The sequence below is a fragment of the Zalophus californianus genome, chromosome 3, assembly GCF_009762305.2.
Source record: "Zalophus californianus isolate mZalCal1 chromosome 3, mZalCal1.pri.v2, whole genome shotgun sequence".
NCBI lineage: Eukaryota > Metazoa > Chordata > Mammalia > Carnivora > Otariidae > Zalophus > Zalophus californianus.
The window spans coordinates 58128718-58146137 of record NC_045597.1 but is presented as its reverse complement, the minus strand read 5'-3'; positions in this window follow the sequence as shown (position 1 = coordinate 58146137).

Here is a 17420-nt window from a genome sequence, read left to right as displayed (position 1 = left end):
TCTCTGAAAAATGGAGAACTTTCTCCATTTTCTTTTATTATGTTCAGTTAGGCACTGTATAATGCGTAATTAGTCCTTGATGCAGTGTGCAAAGATTCATTAGTTAAATGTGTGCTCATCACAGCACGTGCCCTACTTTATTTTCATACACTTAAATGAGTTTGCCTTGCTGACTATCAAATAAAATCTCTCAAGCTTTTAAGCAACTATGAGGTTTTTTCATACCATCAGGTACATTCTTAACCGATTAGATAGAATGCTCCTATTTGACCAGTTCCACAAAACTCAGGAAGAAAATTAGTGTTAGGACTTTGGATTTGGAATTAAAAGACTTCAAGACTCTTTGAACTCAAAGACTTCAAGAGGTCTGAGTCTCCATTTCCTCTTTTATAAAAGGGGAATATAATACCTTTCTGACAAGGTCATTGTGAATATAAGTAAAAACTAATGTAAAAGCAACTGCTACAAGGCATATGCTCAAATTGAACCCTTCCTCCGTCTTCCTTCTTTCTAGTATCACAAAAATGTAACAGGCACCCCAAAATATTTGTTAACTAAAGGACTTACTGGATGGTATTTTAAAAGGTAGCATAAGTCCAATAAGGGAGAGAAAGGAGAAAGTTTCAAGATTAATCAACCAAAATGGAAGAAACCAGGAAAGATATACACCAAATGTAAACAGTAGTCTTTAGAATGTAGGAATACGCTTGCTTTTTATTTTCTTCTTGATTGTTCTCTGTATTTTTCAAATTTTCTACAGTGAATATGTTATATTCAGAATTAAGAATTTTAAATAAAATTATATCAACCTAGCTGAACCCATTAATCAAGCTTAGTATCACTTTCTACTAATGTGATGCAATAGGAAGGTTAAAGCATAGCCAATGAGTATTGTTGCCTAAATCAATCAATCAATCAGTCACCTGAATTGATAACTCCTCCAGATCTATCAGTTTATAGAAAATACAGGGAATACAGGAAAATTTTTGAATGACATCATAGAAAATCAGAAAAATCCAAAATTTAGGGAATTCTATAGGACACATGACCCAACTTTTCAATCACTAAATGGTAGAAGGGTGGAGAAGGAGAGATGAACTCATAAATAAAATAGACTTAAGGAATATAACAACCAAATGCAAAGTGTGTAGGTTGCTTGAATCCCAATCCAAACAAAACAGTTTTGTATAAAAAGCTATTTTGAGCCAACTGAGGAAATCTGAACATGGATTTAGATGTCTACTAGGTAATAAAAGGAATTGATGTTAATTCTGTTGAGGATGGGGATAAGAGTATTGGGACTTTATTTAAAAAAAAAAAGACACATGAACTGCACTAATTAAGGGAGAAATGGTATGTTTGAGAGCTGCTTTAAAATACTCCAGCAGAAATAAAAATAAAATCCCAGAGACCTGGGATTTTAACAGTCATTCCAGGAAGCCCATGGCTTCTGGTAAAGTATAATTCACAGAAGGGAACCTACATTTTCTGGCAAAGGATTGGCTCTTTATGAGAAACAGATAAATATATTACACCCACCTTGTCTTAGACTGTTTTAAGTGAATGGTATTGACAAGAGTCATCCGTGACCAACTAGAGCTGGCCCTCCTTATCCTTGGCCAAACTCCTATGCCTAGACTTGATCTAAACCAAACTTGTTTATTGTTATTTATTTTTAATTTATTTAAATTCAATTAATTAACATCTAGCATATTATTAGTTTCAGAGGTAAGAGTTCAGTGATTCATTAGCTGTATACAATACCCAGTGCTTATTACATCCTCCTTAATGCCCATCACCAAGTTACCCCATTCCCCACCTGCTCCCCTCCAGCATCCCTCAGTTTGTTTCCTGAAATAAAGAGCCTCTTATGGTTTGTCTCCCTCTCTGGTTTTGTCTTGTTTTATTTTTCCCTCTCTTCTGCTATGCTCCTCTGCCTTGTTTCTTAAATTCCACGTATCAGTGAAATCATATAATTGTTTTTCTCTGCTTGACTTACTGTGCTTAGCATAATACACTCTAGTTCCATCCACTTCATTGCAAATGGCAAGATTTCATTTTTTGATGACTGCGTAATATTCCAGTGTGTGTGTGTGTGTGTGTGTGTGTGTGTATCTCACCTCTTCTTTATCCATTCATCTGTCAATGGACATATGGGCTCTTTCCATAGTTTGGCTATTGTGGATATTGCTGTTATAAATATTGGGGTACAGGGCACCTAGGTGGCTCAGTTGGTTAAGCGACTGCCTTCGGCTCAGGTCACGATCCTGGAGTCCCGGGATCGAGTCCCACATCGGGCTTCCTGCTCAGCAGGGAGTCTGCTTCTCCCTCTGACTCTCTTCCCTCTCGTGCTTTCTCTCATTCTCTCTCTCTCAAATAAATAAATAAAATCTTTAAAAAATAAAAAATAAATAAATATTGGGGTACAGGTACCCCTTTGGATCACTACATTTGTATCTTTGGGGTAAATACCTAGTAGTGCAATTGCTGGGTCGTAGGGTAGCTGTATTTTTAACTTTTTGAGGAACCTCCATAGTGTTTTCCAGAGTAGTGGCACCAGCCTATTTTCCCACCAACAGTGAAAGGGGGTTCCCTTTCTCTGCATCCTTGCCAACATTTGTCATTTCCTGACTTGTTCATTTTAGCCATTTTGACTGGTGTGAGGTGATATCTCATTGTGGTTTTTTTTTTTTTTTTTTTCTCATTGTGGTTTTGATTTGTATTTCCCTGATGCCGAGTGATGTTGAGCACTTTTTCATGTGTCTGTGGCAATTTGGAAGTCTTCTTTGGAGAAATGTCTGTTCATGTCTTCTGCCCACTTCTTGATTGGATTATTTGTTTTTTTGGGTGTTGAGTTTGATAAGTTCTTTATAGATTTTGGATACTAACCCTTTATCTGATAAAACATTTGCAAATATCTTCTCCCATTCTGTAGTCTGTCTTTTGGTCTTATCAATTGTTTCTTTTGCTGGGCAAAAGCTTTTTATCTTAAGTCCTAATAGCTCATTTTTGCCTTTGTTTCCCTTTCTTTGGAGACATGTCTACCAAGTTGCTGCCGCTGAGGTCAAAGAGGTTTCTGCTTGTATTCTCCTCTAGGATTTTGATGGATTCCTGTCTCACATTTAGGACTTTCATACATTTTGAGTCTATTTTTGTGTGTGGTATAAGAAAATGGTCCAGTTTCATTCTTCTGTAAGTGGCTGTCCAGTTTTCCCAACACTATTTGTTAAAGAGACTGTCTTTTTTCCATTGGACATTCTTTCCTGCTTTGTTGAAGATTAGTTGACCACAGAGTTGAGCATCCATTTCTGGGTTCTCTATTCTGTTCCATTGATCTATGTGTCTGTTTTTGTGCCAGTACCATACTGTCTTGATGATTACAGCTTTGTAATAGAGCTTGAGGTCTGGAATTGTGATGCCGCCAGCTTTGGTTTTCTTTTTCAACATTCCTCTGGCTATTCAGGGTCTTTTCTGGTTCCATACAAATTTTAGGATTATTTGTTCCATTTCTTTGAAAAAAGTAGATAGTATTTTGATAGGGATTGCACTGAATGTTTAGATTGCTCTAGGTAGCATTGACATTTTCACAATATTTGTTCTTCCAATCCATGAGCACAGAGCATTTTTCATTTTCTTTATGTCTTCTTCAATTTCTTTCACGAGTGTTCTATAGTTTTCTGAGTACAGATCCTTTACCTCTTTGGTTAGGTTTATTCCTAGGTATCTTATGATTTTTGGTACAATTTAAGTGGGATCGAGTCCTTGATTTCTCTTTTCTTCCGTCTCATTGATAGTGTATAGAAATGCAACTGATTTCTGTGCATTGATTTTATGTCTTGCCACTTTGCTGAATTCCTGTATGAGTTCTAGCAATTTTGGAGTGGAGTATTTTGGGTTTTCCACATAGAGTATCATGTCATCTGCAAAGAGTTAAGTTTGACTTCTTTGCTGATTCGGATGTCTTTTATTTCTTTTTGTTATCTGATTGCTGAGGCTAGGACTTCTAGTACCATGTTGAACAACAGTGGTGAGAGTGGACATCCCTGTTGTGTTCCTGACCTTAGGGAAAAGCTCTCAGGTTTTCCCCATTGAGAATGTTATTTGCTGTGGGCTTTTCATATATGGCTTTTATGATATTGAGGCATGTTCCCTCTATCCCCACACTTTGAAGAGTTTTAATCAAGAAAGGATGCTGTACTTTGTCAAATGCTTTTTCTGCATCTATTGAGAGGATCATATGGTTCTTGTCCTTTCTTTTATTAATGTAGTGTATCACATTGATTGATTTGTAGATGTTGAACCACCCTTGCAGCCTAGGAATAAATCCCACTTGGTTGTGGTGAATAATCCTTTTAATGTACTGTTGGATCCCATTGGCTAGTATCTTGGTGAGAATTTTGGCATCCATGTTCATCAGGGATATTGATCTGTAATTCTTTTTGGTGTGGTCTCTGTCTGGTTTGGGGATTAAGGTAATGGTGGCCTCATAGAATGAATTTGAAAGTTTTCCTTCCATTTCTATTTTTTATTTTTTATTTTTTATTTTTTTTTTTAAAGATTTTATTTATTTATTTGAGAGAGAGAGAATGAGAGATAGAGAGCACGAGAGGAAAGAGGGTCAGAGGGAGAAGCAGACTCCCTGCTGAGCAGGGAGCCCGACGTGGGACTCGATCCCGGGACTCCAGGATCATGACCTGAGCCGAAGGCAGTCGCTTAACCAACTGAGCCACCCAGGCGCCCCCCATTTCTATTTTTTAAACAGCTTCGGAAGAATAGATTTTAAATCTTCTTTAAATGTTTGGTAGAATTCCTCTGGGAGGCCATCTGGCCCTGAACTCTTCTTTGTTGGGAGCTTTTTGATTACTGCTTCAATTTTCTTGCTAGTTTTAAGTCTGCTCAGGTTTTCTACTTTTTCCTGTTTCAGTTTTGGTAGTTTATATGTCTCTAGGAATGCATCAGTTTCTTCCAGATTGACTAATTTGTTGGTGTATAATTGTTTGTATTTCTTTGGTGGTAGTTGTGATCTCTCCTCTTTCATTCACGATTTATTTGGGTCCTTTTTCTTTTTAATAAGTCTGGCTGGGGGTTTATCAATCTTATTCTTTCAAAGAACCAGCTCCTAGTTTCGTTGATCTGTTCTACTGTTCTTTTGGTTTCTATCTCATTGATTTCTGCTCTACTCTTTATTATTTTTCTTCTCCTGCTGGGTTAAGCTTTATTTGCTGTTCTTTCTCCAGCTCCTTTAGGTGTAAGGTTAGGTTTGAAGCCTTTTGTGTTTGTGTGTTTGAGACCTTTCTTGTTTCTTGAGAGAAGCTTGTATTGCTATATACTTCCCTCTTAGGACTGCCTTTGTTGCATCCCAAGGTTGTGAACTATTGTTTTCATTATCATTTGTTTCTATGAATTTTTTAAATTCTTTAATTTCCTGATTGACCCATTCATTCTTTAGTAGGATGCTCTTTAGCTTCCATGTATTTGAGCTCCTTCCAAATTTCCTGTGACTGAGTTCAAGTTTCAAGCACTGTGGTCTGAAAATATGGAGGGAATGATCCCAGTCTTTTGGTACCAGTTGAGACCTGACTGATGACCCAGTATGTTATCTGTTCAAGAAAATGTTCCATGTGCACTTGAGAAGAATGTGTATTCTGTTGCTTTAGGATGCAATGCTCTGAATAAATCTGTTAAGTCCATCTGGTCCAGTGTGTCATTCAAAGCCCTTGTTTCCTTGTTGATCTTCTGCTTCGATGATCTGTCCATTGTTGTGAGTGGGGTGTTAAAGTCCCTTACTATTATTGTATTATTATCAATGTATTTCTTTAATTTTGGTTTATATAATTGGCTGCTCCCATGTTAGGGGCATAAATATTTACAACTGTTATATCGTCTTGTTGGATAGACCCTTTAAGTATGATATAGTGTCCTTACTCATCTCTTATTACAGTCTTTGGTTTAAAATCTAATTTGTCTGGGGTGCCTCCGTGGCTCAGTCAGTTAAGCGTCTACCTTCTGCTCAGGTCATGATTCCAGGGTCCTGAGATTGAGCCCCATGTTGGGCTCCCTGCTTATCGGGGGGGAAGTCCCACTTCTCCCTCTCCCTCTGCCCCGCCCCACCACTTGTGTTCTCTCTCTCCATCTCAAATAAATAAAAAATATTTAAAAATAAAATCTAATTTGTCTGATATAAGGATTGCTACCCCAGCTTTCTTTTGATGTCCATTAGCATGATAAATGGTTTTCCACCCCCTCACCTTCAATCTGGAGGTGTCTTTGAGTCTAAAATGAGTCTCTTGCAGATAGTATATTGATGGGTCTTGCTTTTTTATCCAATCTGTTACCTTTGTCATTTGATTGGGACATTTAGCCCAATTATATTCAGAGTAACTATTAAAAGATATTAGTGTCTTTGTTTTACCTGTAAAGTGACTGTTTCTGTATATTGTCTCTGTTCCTTTCTGGTCTATGTTACTTTGGGGCTCTCTCTTTGCTTAAAGGATCCCTTTTAATATTTGTTACAGGGCTGGTTTAGTGATCACAAATTTTTTTAGTTTCTGTTTGTCCTGAATGCTCTTAATCTCTCCAATTTTGAATGACATTCTAGCTGGATAAAGTATTCTTGGTTGTTTACTTTTCTCATTTAGCACCCTAAATACATCATACCAGTCCTTTCTGGCCTGCCAGGGCTCTGTGGATAGGTCTGCTGCCAGTCTAATGTTTCTACCCTGAAGGTTATGGAATTGTCCTGAGCTGCTTTCAGGATTTTCTCTTTGTCTCTGAAATTTGCAAACTTCACTATTGTATGTTGAAGTGTTGACCCATTTTTATTGATTTGGGGGTGGGGGACTCCTCTGTGCCTCCTGGACTTGAATGCCTGTTTCCTTCCCCAGATGAGAGAAGTTCTCAGCTATAATTTGCTGCGATATATCTTCTGCCCCCCCCTTTCCTCTTCCTCTGGGACCCCAATTATCCTAATGTTGTTTCACCTTATGGTATCACTGATCTCTCGAGTCCTCCCCTCATGATCCAATAGTTTATCTCCCTTTCCCTCAGTTTATTCTCTGTAATTTTTTTAAAAAGATTTTTTCCATTCATTTGTGAGAAAGCACAAGCAGGGAGAGCGGCAGGCAGAGGGAGAAGCAGGCTCCCCATTGAACAAGGAGCCCGATGCGGGACTTGATCCCAGGACCCTGGGATCACGACCTGAGCTGAAGGCAGATGCTTAACTGACTGAGCCACCCAGGCATACCTGTTCTCCGTAATTTTACCTTCTAGATCACTGATTCTCTCTTCTGCTTCACTTATCCTATAAGGGCCTCCATTTTTTTATTTCACCTCATTAATAGCCTTTTTTATTTCGACCTGATTATAGTTCTTTTATTTCTCCAGAAAGGGATCCTTTTGTATCTTCTATGCTTTTTTCAAGCCCAGCTAGTATCTTTATAATCATTATTCTGAACTCTAGTTCAGACCTTTTACTTATATCCACACTAATTAGGTCCCTGGCAGTCAGTACTACCTCCTGTTCTCTCTTTTGAGGTGAGTTTCCATCCTGTCATTCTTGCAAAAAGTGATCGCTTTTCTATTTGTAGAATTGCAGCAATTCTTTTCTTAGAACTCAACTGGTTGAGTTCACAGGTGTTCAGGATGATTTGATAGCTAACTAACTGAATTCCAGGGACCAGATGAACCTAGAGTCCCCTACTCCTCCGCCATCTTCCTCTCCACCTTTGGAGAGAAGCAACTACTGATGTTAAAGCTGGTTTTCCCACAGAATCTCCAGAAAAATGCCAAGCTAAGAGTTACCAAATACAAAGATGAGTCAACAACCAGATGGAAAGATCCATAGAGCCAGATTGGGGAAAGGGTACAGAGCTTCTGTGCCCCCTCCAAGGGTGCCACTGTCGCTACTCTTCCACGCATTTACCAACCAGGGAGCTCCTGGAGCTAGCACTTTGGGTTTTAGGGAGTCTTCATTGCATAATCCTAAACCAAACTTGTTTAGTCATTCACAGAAACCACATGAATTTTTTACCTTGCAGATTGTTTTTTTCTATTATGTGTCTTCTTTAAAAGCTGATTACTATGTTTTCCATAGTTATCATTTCTGATCAGAATTTGGTGTGGAATGCCCTTGTTCTTGCAAGAGCCATAGTAGCCATCTTCCTGACCATGGCATGGTTTTGAATATTTGGGGAGGATGATACAAGATTCACAACCCTCCCAGGCACAAGGCCCACCTTCCACTACAAACCAAGCTGACATACAGATATTCGGTTCAATATTATGTCAGTATCAAATATTCCCTCAAAATTTGCAAAACAAATTTTAGTTATTTCCATATTATGAAAAGAGATGATCTATAAAAGTTTAGTCAGTCAACATTCAACTGGAAGCAATGAGACTTATAGGGAGTCAAGCTTATTTATTATTCTCCTTTCAACCACTACCCTTGGGCAGACAGAAACTGCAAACTCTTTTAGGGTAGAGCTTAGTCCTGTAATCTGCACATATGGGCGCTCAATGAATATTACTTATTGATCACCAGGGAGTTGGATTTTCTGGGTCATCTAATAGAAAGTATTTTACTATGGAAACAATGTTGACTTTTTGAAAAAATAGATCACAATTAGGATTACATATTTGAGGTATCTGATATTCTAAACACTTGATAAACTTATTTACTGGAATGAATTGGTAAGAATCTACAATTTCTATTTCAAGTCTCTGTACCATTCACACCACCCAGACCCCAAAATGCAGATTTTCAAAGATGCAGGCCCTTTCTCAAAATGTTATTTCCAAGGGTCTTTACTTGTGAATCAATCTGATTTCAATCCAGTCTTTGCCATCTTTTATTCTCTGGTGTGATTCAGCATTACCACATTCAAGAGATCCCTGTATTAGAGGGAATTTGAACTTCAGCTATTAATACAAAGAATAATTTTTTTTTTCTACTCCAGCTACTAAAGACACAATTCCCAGCTCCCTTTAACATGGCAAGAAAACTTGTACCAAACCTGAGGTGTATGCAACTTGCATTCCCGTGGCCATTCCAACCTCTAAATAAGATTCTGGAACTAAAAATAAAGAGAAAAGCAAAAAGGGAAGTTTGGTTTGGTTTGACATTAGTAGCCACTTAAATCTATAGAATGATGCCAATTTTTTAGAAGGATGCTACATAAAACCATGTTAAATACATTGAACAAAATTAATTCAGTAAATATTTACTAAGTATTTATTCTGTGTCAGGTGCTATTCTATTAACAAAAAGTCTGTGTTCTCAGGGAACTTACATTTTACTTGGAGAGACAGACAATGAACAAGCACGAAAAATAAGTATGTAATAGGTCAGATGATGATATGCACCATGGAGAAAATAAGGCATTGTGGTAGGTTATGGCCAAGAGGGCCTATAAGGGAGCAGACTGCAAAACCCTTAGACCCTACTGGAGTGCAGGTATAGATAATGGGAGATTGTCAAAGCCACAAGGACTTCCACCCAGCTATGAGGCCTTGTTGATCAGGCTCACTGTGCAGCAGAATAAGATAGTACAGGTTGTTTCTGGTTGTTGAACAGCTGCAAGGAAGTGAAGGGACGAGGCAGAGCCCACAGTTCTAGGCTTCTCTACCCTGGTGAACATCTCACTCCATGTGGGGGCTGTGGAGACCATCAAATCCCAGAGGAGCCTCCATGAGAAAACAAGGGAGGCTTTGAGAAAGTATCCTCAATCACTTTGTTCTTCTTTGCATTGGATAGTAGCTGTTTCGGGAAACTTGAACCAAGTTCTCATTGGCATTTCTGCCCATCCTCAAACTTGAAGCAGTCTTCAAGGTCTGGCCTGGGTGGGGCTAAGTAAGAATATAATACAAACACAAACAGTTGGCTTTGGGGCTGGAGGTGGGACTCACATTACAAAGGTGATCAGGGAAGACCTACTGAATGAAGCAACAGTTGAGTCCAGACAAGAATAGAGTAACGCGGTGTGCCTTGGGATATAGGCTAGAGGGGAGTGGAATTCCTGACTCAGAAACAAGTACAATGTCTAAGGCAGGACTGCTCTTGGTCAGTGCAAAGGAAAGTGAGACTGCTGTGTGACTGGCGAGGGGCAGGAATGGGGGAGAGCGGTCAGAGAGATGTGAGGAGAGGTTCTGGGAGGCCACTTATGGCCTTGTAGACCATCGCTCAAGAAACTTTGGTTTTTATTCTGAATGTGAATGCTGGATTTTGAGCAGGGTGAGCTGATGTGACTGAGAGTGAGAAAGGATCCTACACCAGCTATTTAGAATAGGCTTTAGGGGCCAAAGATGGTGGCTATGGCACCAATCCGAAGAGATGATAGTGGCTTTGACTAGCATGTTAGCATTAGGAAGAGTGAGAAGTGCATCCCTAATAATCTGCATTTTGAAGGCAGAGTGCACCAGATTCGCTGATGGATTCCATGTGATGTTTATGAAAAAGAGAGGAATCAAGGATGAGACCACATTTTCAGGCTGAGCAACTGAGAAAGAGTTGAGATGAGGAAGCCATGGGAGGGTTAGGTTTAGGGAAAGAAATCAAGTTTGGCTTTGAATACAGTGTCTGACTACCGGACTAGGAAAAGGGGGATTTGAAAAGATAGCAACCTGTATTTTATAAGGGATCTAAATGAGAAGTTATCCAAATTGTATCAGTTTGTTTGAAGGGTTAAGTTACATATCTACCTTGGCCTTCAATTCTAAAACAATGGGAAACTGGGGTGACTGGGTGGCTCAGTCGTTAAGTGTCTGCCTACGGCTCAGGTCATGATCCCAGGGTCCTGGGATCGAGCCCCACATCGGGCTCCCTGCTCAGCAGGAAGCCTGCTTCTCCTTCTCCCTCTGCCGCTCTCCCTGCTTGTGCTCTCTCGCTCTCTCTCTCAAATAAGTAAATAAATAAAATCTTTAAAAAAAATAAATCAAAAAAAAACAATGGGAAATTGATATTGGTACATTGTTTAGTGTTTTAAGTTAATGACTATAAATCTAATCATAGGGGCCTGCTATATTTTCATGTTATTATATTTACCCTCACTCCCCCTCTCATAAAGATAAGGTGTATAATAAAGATGCTTTCACAATAAAATTAAACAAAGATTTTCGAACATGAGCTGTCCACCAAGAATTGCACAAGAATGTTCGAAACAACTTTATTCATAATAGCCAAATATTAGAAACAACTAAAATATTCATCTGCAGGAGAAATGATCAACAAATTGAAGTATATTTAAGAGCGAAATACTACTCAGTAATTAAAAAGAACTACTGATTCAAGCAACAGCACAGAATGTCAAAAATGTTGAGTGGAAAAAGCCAGACTAAAATGATTCAAGTAAAGTTCAAGAACAGCCAAAAACTGATCTATGGTCACAGAAACCAGGAAGTAGTTGCAACAGAGTGGACACTGAGTGCAAAGGGACACAAGCAAACCTTCTGGGGTGATGAAAATGTTCTGATCATTGTTAACACTGACATTTAAAATTGTTAAAACTCATTGAACACATGTGCATTTTCTATCTAAAATATGCAACAAAACATAAGCCAGCTACTGAAAAGGTTATATACAGGAAAACTTAGGCTAAAAGCAATTAATCTAATTGAGCAGAGTTTTGTTCAGAGTTTCCCAGGCACCAAGGCAAAAGGGAAACAACTGCTTGGCTCTATTATCTAATATTAGTGTGTATCAGAAGAGAAAAAAATTTTTCCTAACACTAACTTTAAGAGTATTTGGATAAGAAACACTAGATATTACATAATACTTTAGGGCTTTTATAAAAGCAGAACCATTTTTGGTTCATTTTTATTTCTATCAGTCCTCAATAAAAATCAAGAGGATGATACTAAGTTATGATTCTATGAAGGCATTTCTACAGGGAGTTAAAGGAAGGTATTCACAGTTTTCTAGAGTGCCCTACCCGCAGGGATAGAATCTGGACTCATTCCCAAGGAATAGAGGATTCTCAGATTTCCCAGGCCTACCTTCCTGCATGCCTCAGCTGGGTTTGAGACAGGAGTTGGGTATCAGATAATTAGGGGCTGACTAAAGTGCAATATTCCCTGGAGCTGATTAAAATTAGATACATGGGGTTTAGCTACTGAACTTGTATTTGGCTAATTATATGTTTTGTTATAAAAAAAAATGTTCTAAGAAACCGCCATATTCATGCCCAAAGGGGAAACTACGCCTGGCTTTACTGAATCAGGGGCTTAATGGCTGCCTTTATCCCTGGTATTCAAGAAACTCTTCTGAGTATCCTTCCAAGCTTCCCAGCAGGGGTATAATTGACAAATTAGGCAAGGCAATACTTTGTTGGGTAGGACTCCCTACTTTTAAGTCACTTAGCATCTGTGGCCCCACCCAACAAATATAAACAGCCTATCTCCAGTCCTGTGACAACTAAGTAGTGTGCCTACATTATTATTTTTATTTTTATTTATTTACTTTTTGGCCTACATTTAAAAACTCAGTTCTACCTCCTATTGGTAATCACTGGGCCTAAAAGAATGTTGGTATCCTTTTGAAGATGGAAGAATCTGGCCTCGAGTTCCATGGAAGGACATGGCATGGAAAAAGACAATCTTGGTTTGAAACATTTGAGGATAAATAGTATCAGTTATCACTTCCATCCTATAAAAACCTTAATATGGCTCCCACAGCACATTTTATTTAGAACAAGCTTGTGTCTGCACAGTGAGCCAGCCAGGATGAAGTAGCCTCCAAGTAAAACCCACATCAGCTGAATGAATTGATCCACAACATGTAGCTCATTCATTATTAACTGAATGGTCCGTTCAAATGCTGAAGATCCTCTGCCAAAAAATATTTTGGCGTTAATGAAGTTGATATTGAACTGTTTTTGTTTTCCTAGCTACAGCTGACCAAGAAATTATTCTTTCATTCAATGTTAGACCTATTATGTGCCAGATAGAGGACACAATCGTGCATGAGCTTTGCTAGTAAGTCTAATGAAAGGTTTCAGGAGACAAATAATAAAGTAACACGGGAGTTAAAAGAAATAGAGAGGTATGGAAGCCTCTCTGAGGGAATGTTTAATAAGAAAGCTGAAGAATGAGTGGGAGTTAACTCAATGTTTTGTTTGTGGGAGCGGGGGTGGGGACAGGCAGAGAGAAGACAGTTTCAGGGAGGGCCATCAGTTTACGTGAAAGCCAGAGCAGAGAGAAGAGGTTAGGAAACAGTTAAGTGGTCAAGAAAAGTTTAGCCAGGGCAGAATTTTGGGCTTGGAAAGAGATTTTGTCCCCAAGTGCAGCAGAACACTCATGAACATTTATAAAAAAACATAATCAGATTTATATTTAAAGAGTAAGAAAGCCAGCAAAGATTCTGGAAGACACGTATAGACAACTGGTTGGGAAAGGCTGTACTATCCAGAATAAAGCTGACTGTAGGCAAGACTAGGGTGGTACAGGAAGGAGTGTTTTAGATAATGAAAAGCTCCAACTATGTGCCAGCCATCCTATATATATGTTGAGGAGTCTAGTGGGGGAAATATATTAATCAAACAAGCAAGAATGACAAAATATAAAAAACAGAACCTTTCCTAATGCTTCAAGAAAGGTTTCTCTTGAGGAAAGCACATCTGAACAAAGTTCTGCAAGATGACTAGAAGCCAACTGAAGGGCACAGTGAGAAATGGATGGGAAAAAATTTCAAGGGAGGGAAAATTCCATTTATCAAGAAACAAGTGTAGCCATTGTGGCAGAACGCAAAGAGCAAAAAGGAGTGCTAGAAAGTGAGGCTGGAGAGGTGGGTTGGGACTAGATCATGCAGATTAAGTAATTTGGTCTTTATCCTAAGAGCCAGGGGAAGACATGGAAGTGCTTTAAGCAGGGGATGTGATAAAGAAAACATCAAATTTGTGTTTTGAAACCTGTGGTGGCTGCGGCATAAGGAACGGATTGTAGGGGGCATGGAAGTGGATGTGGTTAAGTGGGTTACATACACCATGACTGCAGAAGGCCAACCAGAAGACGCTGGGAGGTGGATGACTTGGAGGCTGTGCAGAGTACGGAGTTTCTGGCCTGGGCTTCTCACACAGTTCATGACACGTAAGACCACATCATCTGACCAGAGGAAGGCATTTTCTTCTTCTTACTCACTAGGGTAAGAACCAGGTCATCTAAAAATTATGTTACACATTAAACTATTAACAATGGTTTCCCTTGGAAAATGGGACTGGAGAGGAGGATGGGAGAAAAGAGGAGGGCATTCATTTTTGACCATCAACACTTCTGTGTGATTTTGTACAATGAAAATATGAATACAAATAGAAGTTTAAAAAAAAGAATATAGAAATCCCATCAGATTATTTACAAACGTAAGCAGGAAAGAGCTAGGACTACCTTGCTTTCATGCCATTTAGGAATGGAAATCAATAGAGAAAAGTCAACAAAACCAAAAGCTGGTTCTATGAAAAGATCAAGTAAATCAATAAGTGCCTAACCAGGCTAACTAAGAAAAAACAAGAGAGATACAAATTACTATTATCAGAAATAAAAGAAGAGGTATCACTATAGATCCCATGGAAATTAAAAGGATAATAAAGGATAACTATGAACAAGTAGGTCTGTGCCCACGAATTTGGGCAGAAAAAATGGACCAGTTCCTTGAAGACACAATCTACCAAAACTCACACAAGAAGAATGAGATTATCGGAATGGGCCTACATCTATAAAAGAAATGGAATCAATAATTAACCTTCTGAAACACAAAGCACCATGCCGAGATAGGTTCACTGTGAATTCTATCAAACATTTAAGGAAGAAATTATACCAATCCTCTACAATCTCCTTCAGAGGACAGATGCAGAGGCAATACTTCCCAACTCGTTCTATGAGGCCAGCATTACCAAATACCCAAACCAGACAAAGATGTTATAAGAAAACTATAGGCCAAATCTCCCTTGAACATAGAGTGAACAAATATTAGCAAATCAAACCCAAAAAAGTATAAAAAGAATTATACACCATGATCAAGTGAGATTTATCCCAGATACTCAAGGCTGGTTCAGCATTCAAAAATCAATTAATGTAATCCACCATCATCAACACACTTGAAAAAAAAAAACAAACACATGATCTTATCAACAGATGGAGAAAAAGCATTTGACTAACTCCAATACCCATTCATGATAAAAACTCTCAGTGAACCAGGAGAGGAACTTCCTCAACTTGATAAATACTGTCTACAAAAACCTACAGCGAACATCACACTTGGTGGTGAGAAACTAGAAGCTTTCCCACTCTCAGGTACAGGGCAAAGATGTTGCCTCGCAGCACTTCTCAATATCATACTGAAGTCCTTATTAATACAAGATAGAAGAAGACAAGAATAGGAAATAAAAAGTATAGACAGGGAAGAAAAACTTAAAAGAGATATTAAAAATAGCATAACAAGTATGAGGATAAAAGTAGAAATAAGTATCAGAATTAACAGTTAAAAGAATTAACAGTTAAGAGAGTCTGATCTGGGCATAGGGAAGGAGATGGGAGACTTTTTTTTTTTAAAGTTCCTTCTGATAGTACTTGATTTCTATTTGCATCTATTGAATAATTTTTTGAAAAGCAAATGAAAAAGGAAAAATAGCAAGAACAGATGGAAATAATCATGGGTATGTATATAAAGCTTATTAAAAGGAACACATCTCAGTGTTTTTAATGGCAAAAATGTCTTAAAATTACCAAAATGTCCAATAAGAGAGAATTCATTAAAAAAATTATGGTATATCTACAATAAGTATAATGCAGCTTTTAAATGTAGAATTTTCAGGGCGCCTGGGTGGCTCAGTTGGTTAAGCAACTGCCTTTGGCTCAGGTCATGATCCTGGAGTCCCGAGATCGAGTCCCACATCGGACTCCCTGCTCAACGGGGAGTCTGCTTCTCCCTCTGGCCATCCCCCCTCTCATGCTCTCTCTCTCTCTTTCTCTCATTCTCTCTCTCAAATAAATAAATAAAATCTTTAAAAAAAAATTTTAAATGTAGAATTTTCAATGATATGGGCAAGTGTTTATGATGTATAAGTGGAGGGAAAAGACTGTAAAACAGTAAAGAAATGTTAAGAAGTCAAGTGTACATACCCAAATAACCAAAACAATAGTAAGTTCTTGGTAGGGAACAACTTTTGTTCTCCTTGTGCTTTTATCTGTTTTCCAAATCCACCAAGAACATGTCACTATTGTAGTAAGATAACAAGTTTTAAACACACACACTCAAAATTTTGTTATGATGATTTCTGTGTTACGGAACTGCGGATGATCTTTATTTGCTATTTTTTTCATTCCTTTGTTCATTCATTCAAATTGACCTCGGTGGTAAAGACAATGCTGTATGTGCAGTAAAACATTATGGTTCTCTTTATTTACACACAGGATAACTACATTTCCCCATCTTCCTTACCATTGGCCTGGGGTCATATGGCTGGGCCCCGGTCAGTGGATCAGGAGAGAAATGATGTATGCCTATTTGTCAGGTCCAGCCATAAAACGCTGCAGGATCTACCCCTCTAGCTCCTCTCCTTCCACAGATTTGAGGAGTCAAAGCTGACACTGTTACAAGATAGAGAAATCTGGATCCCTGGAAGCCTGGAGCCTTCCTGCCACAATGGAGTATGATAGAAGCAGATAAACTCCTACTACTCTCTGAAGCCACGGGGATGTTGGGGGTTGTTACAAGCAATTCACCTATCCTAACTAATAGAGCATTACTATTATCTGTGCGAAAACAGAAACTAAAATGGTCCTCCCAAAATATAAACCTTCAACAGCAGCTCATGATCTACTGAAGTCCTCGAGATGGCATACAAGGTCCTCCATAAGCTGGCTCCATGCGCCTCATATCCCAAATATCTCATTGTCCCTCCTGAATGCTCCCAAAGTTCCTAGACCTGTTCTTCCCCATCACAGTACCGATCACAACTGTATTATAATTAGGTATCTATTCACCAGTTCCTTTCCCCAGATTGTGAGTCTCCTCTAAGGCAACAGCTGTCTTTCTTCTTCACAGACAACGCTTAACACTATGTGCTGGGCATGTAAAGGATGCTAGCAAGTATTTGCTGAAATAATGTTTTCTTAAATCTTCATAGCCCCCCCCAAAAAACATGAAATTTTAGAACCTGGAAGGTAGGGAAAAACAATTCTCATTTTATCAGGATATATTTTCTTCTAAGATAAATTCTCAACCTCTGAATATCTGACTAGCCTAAAGCTCTTAAAATATTACTGATATAAAACCAGGAGCCAGGAATTAAATGCCTTTTTAGACTAGAACTGGTTCCTAGACCAAGTTGTGTATGGGTTTGTGAAACTAAAAATTCTTAACTTCCTAAATTCAGAATTGAAATTTGTCTTAGGAATTTAGTGAAATTACTTATATAAACACACACATATAT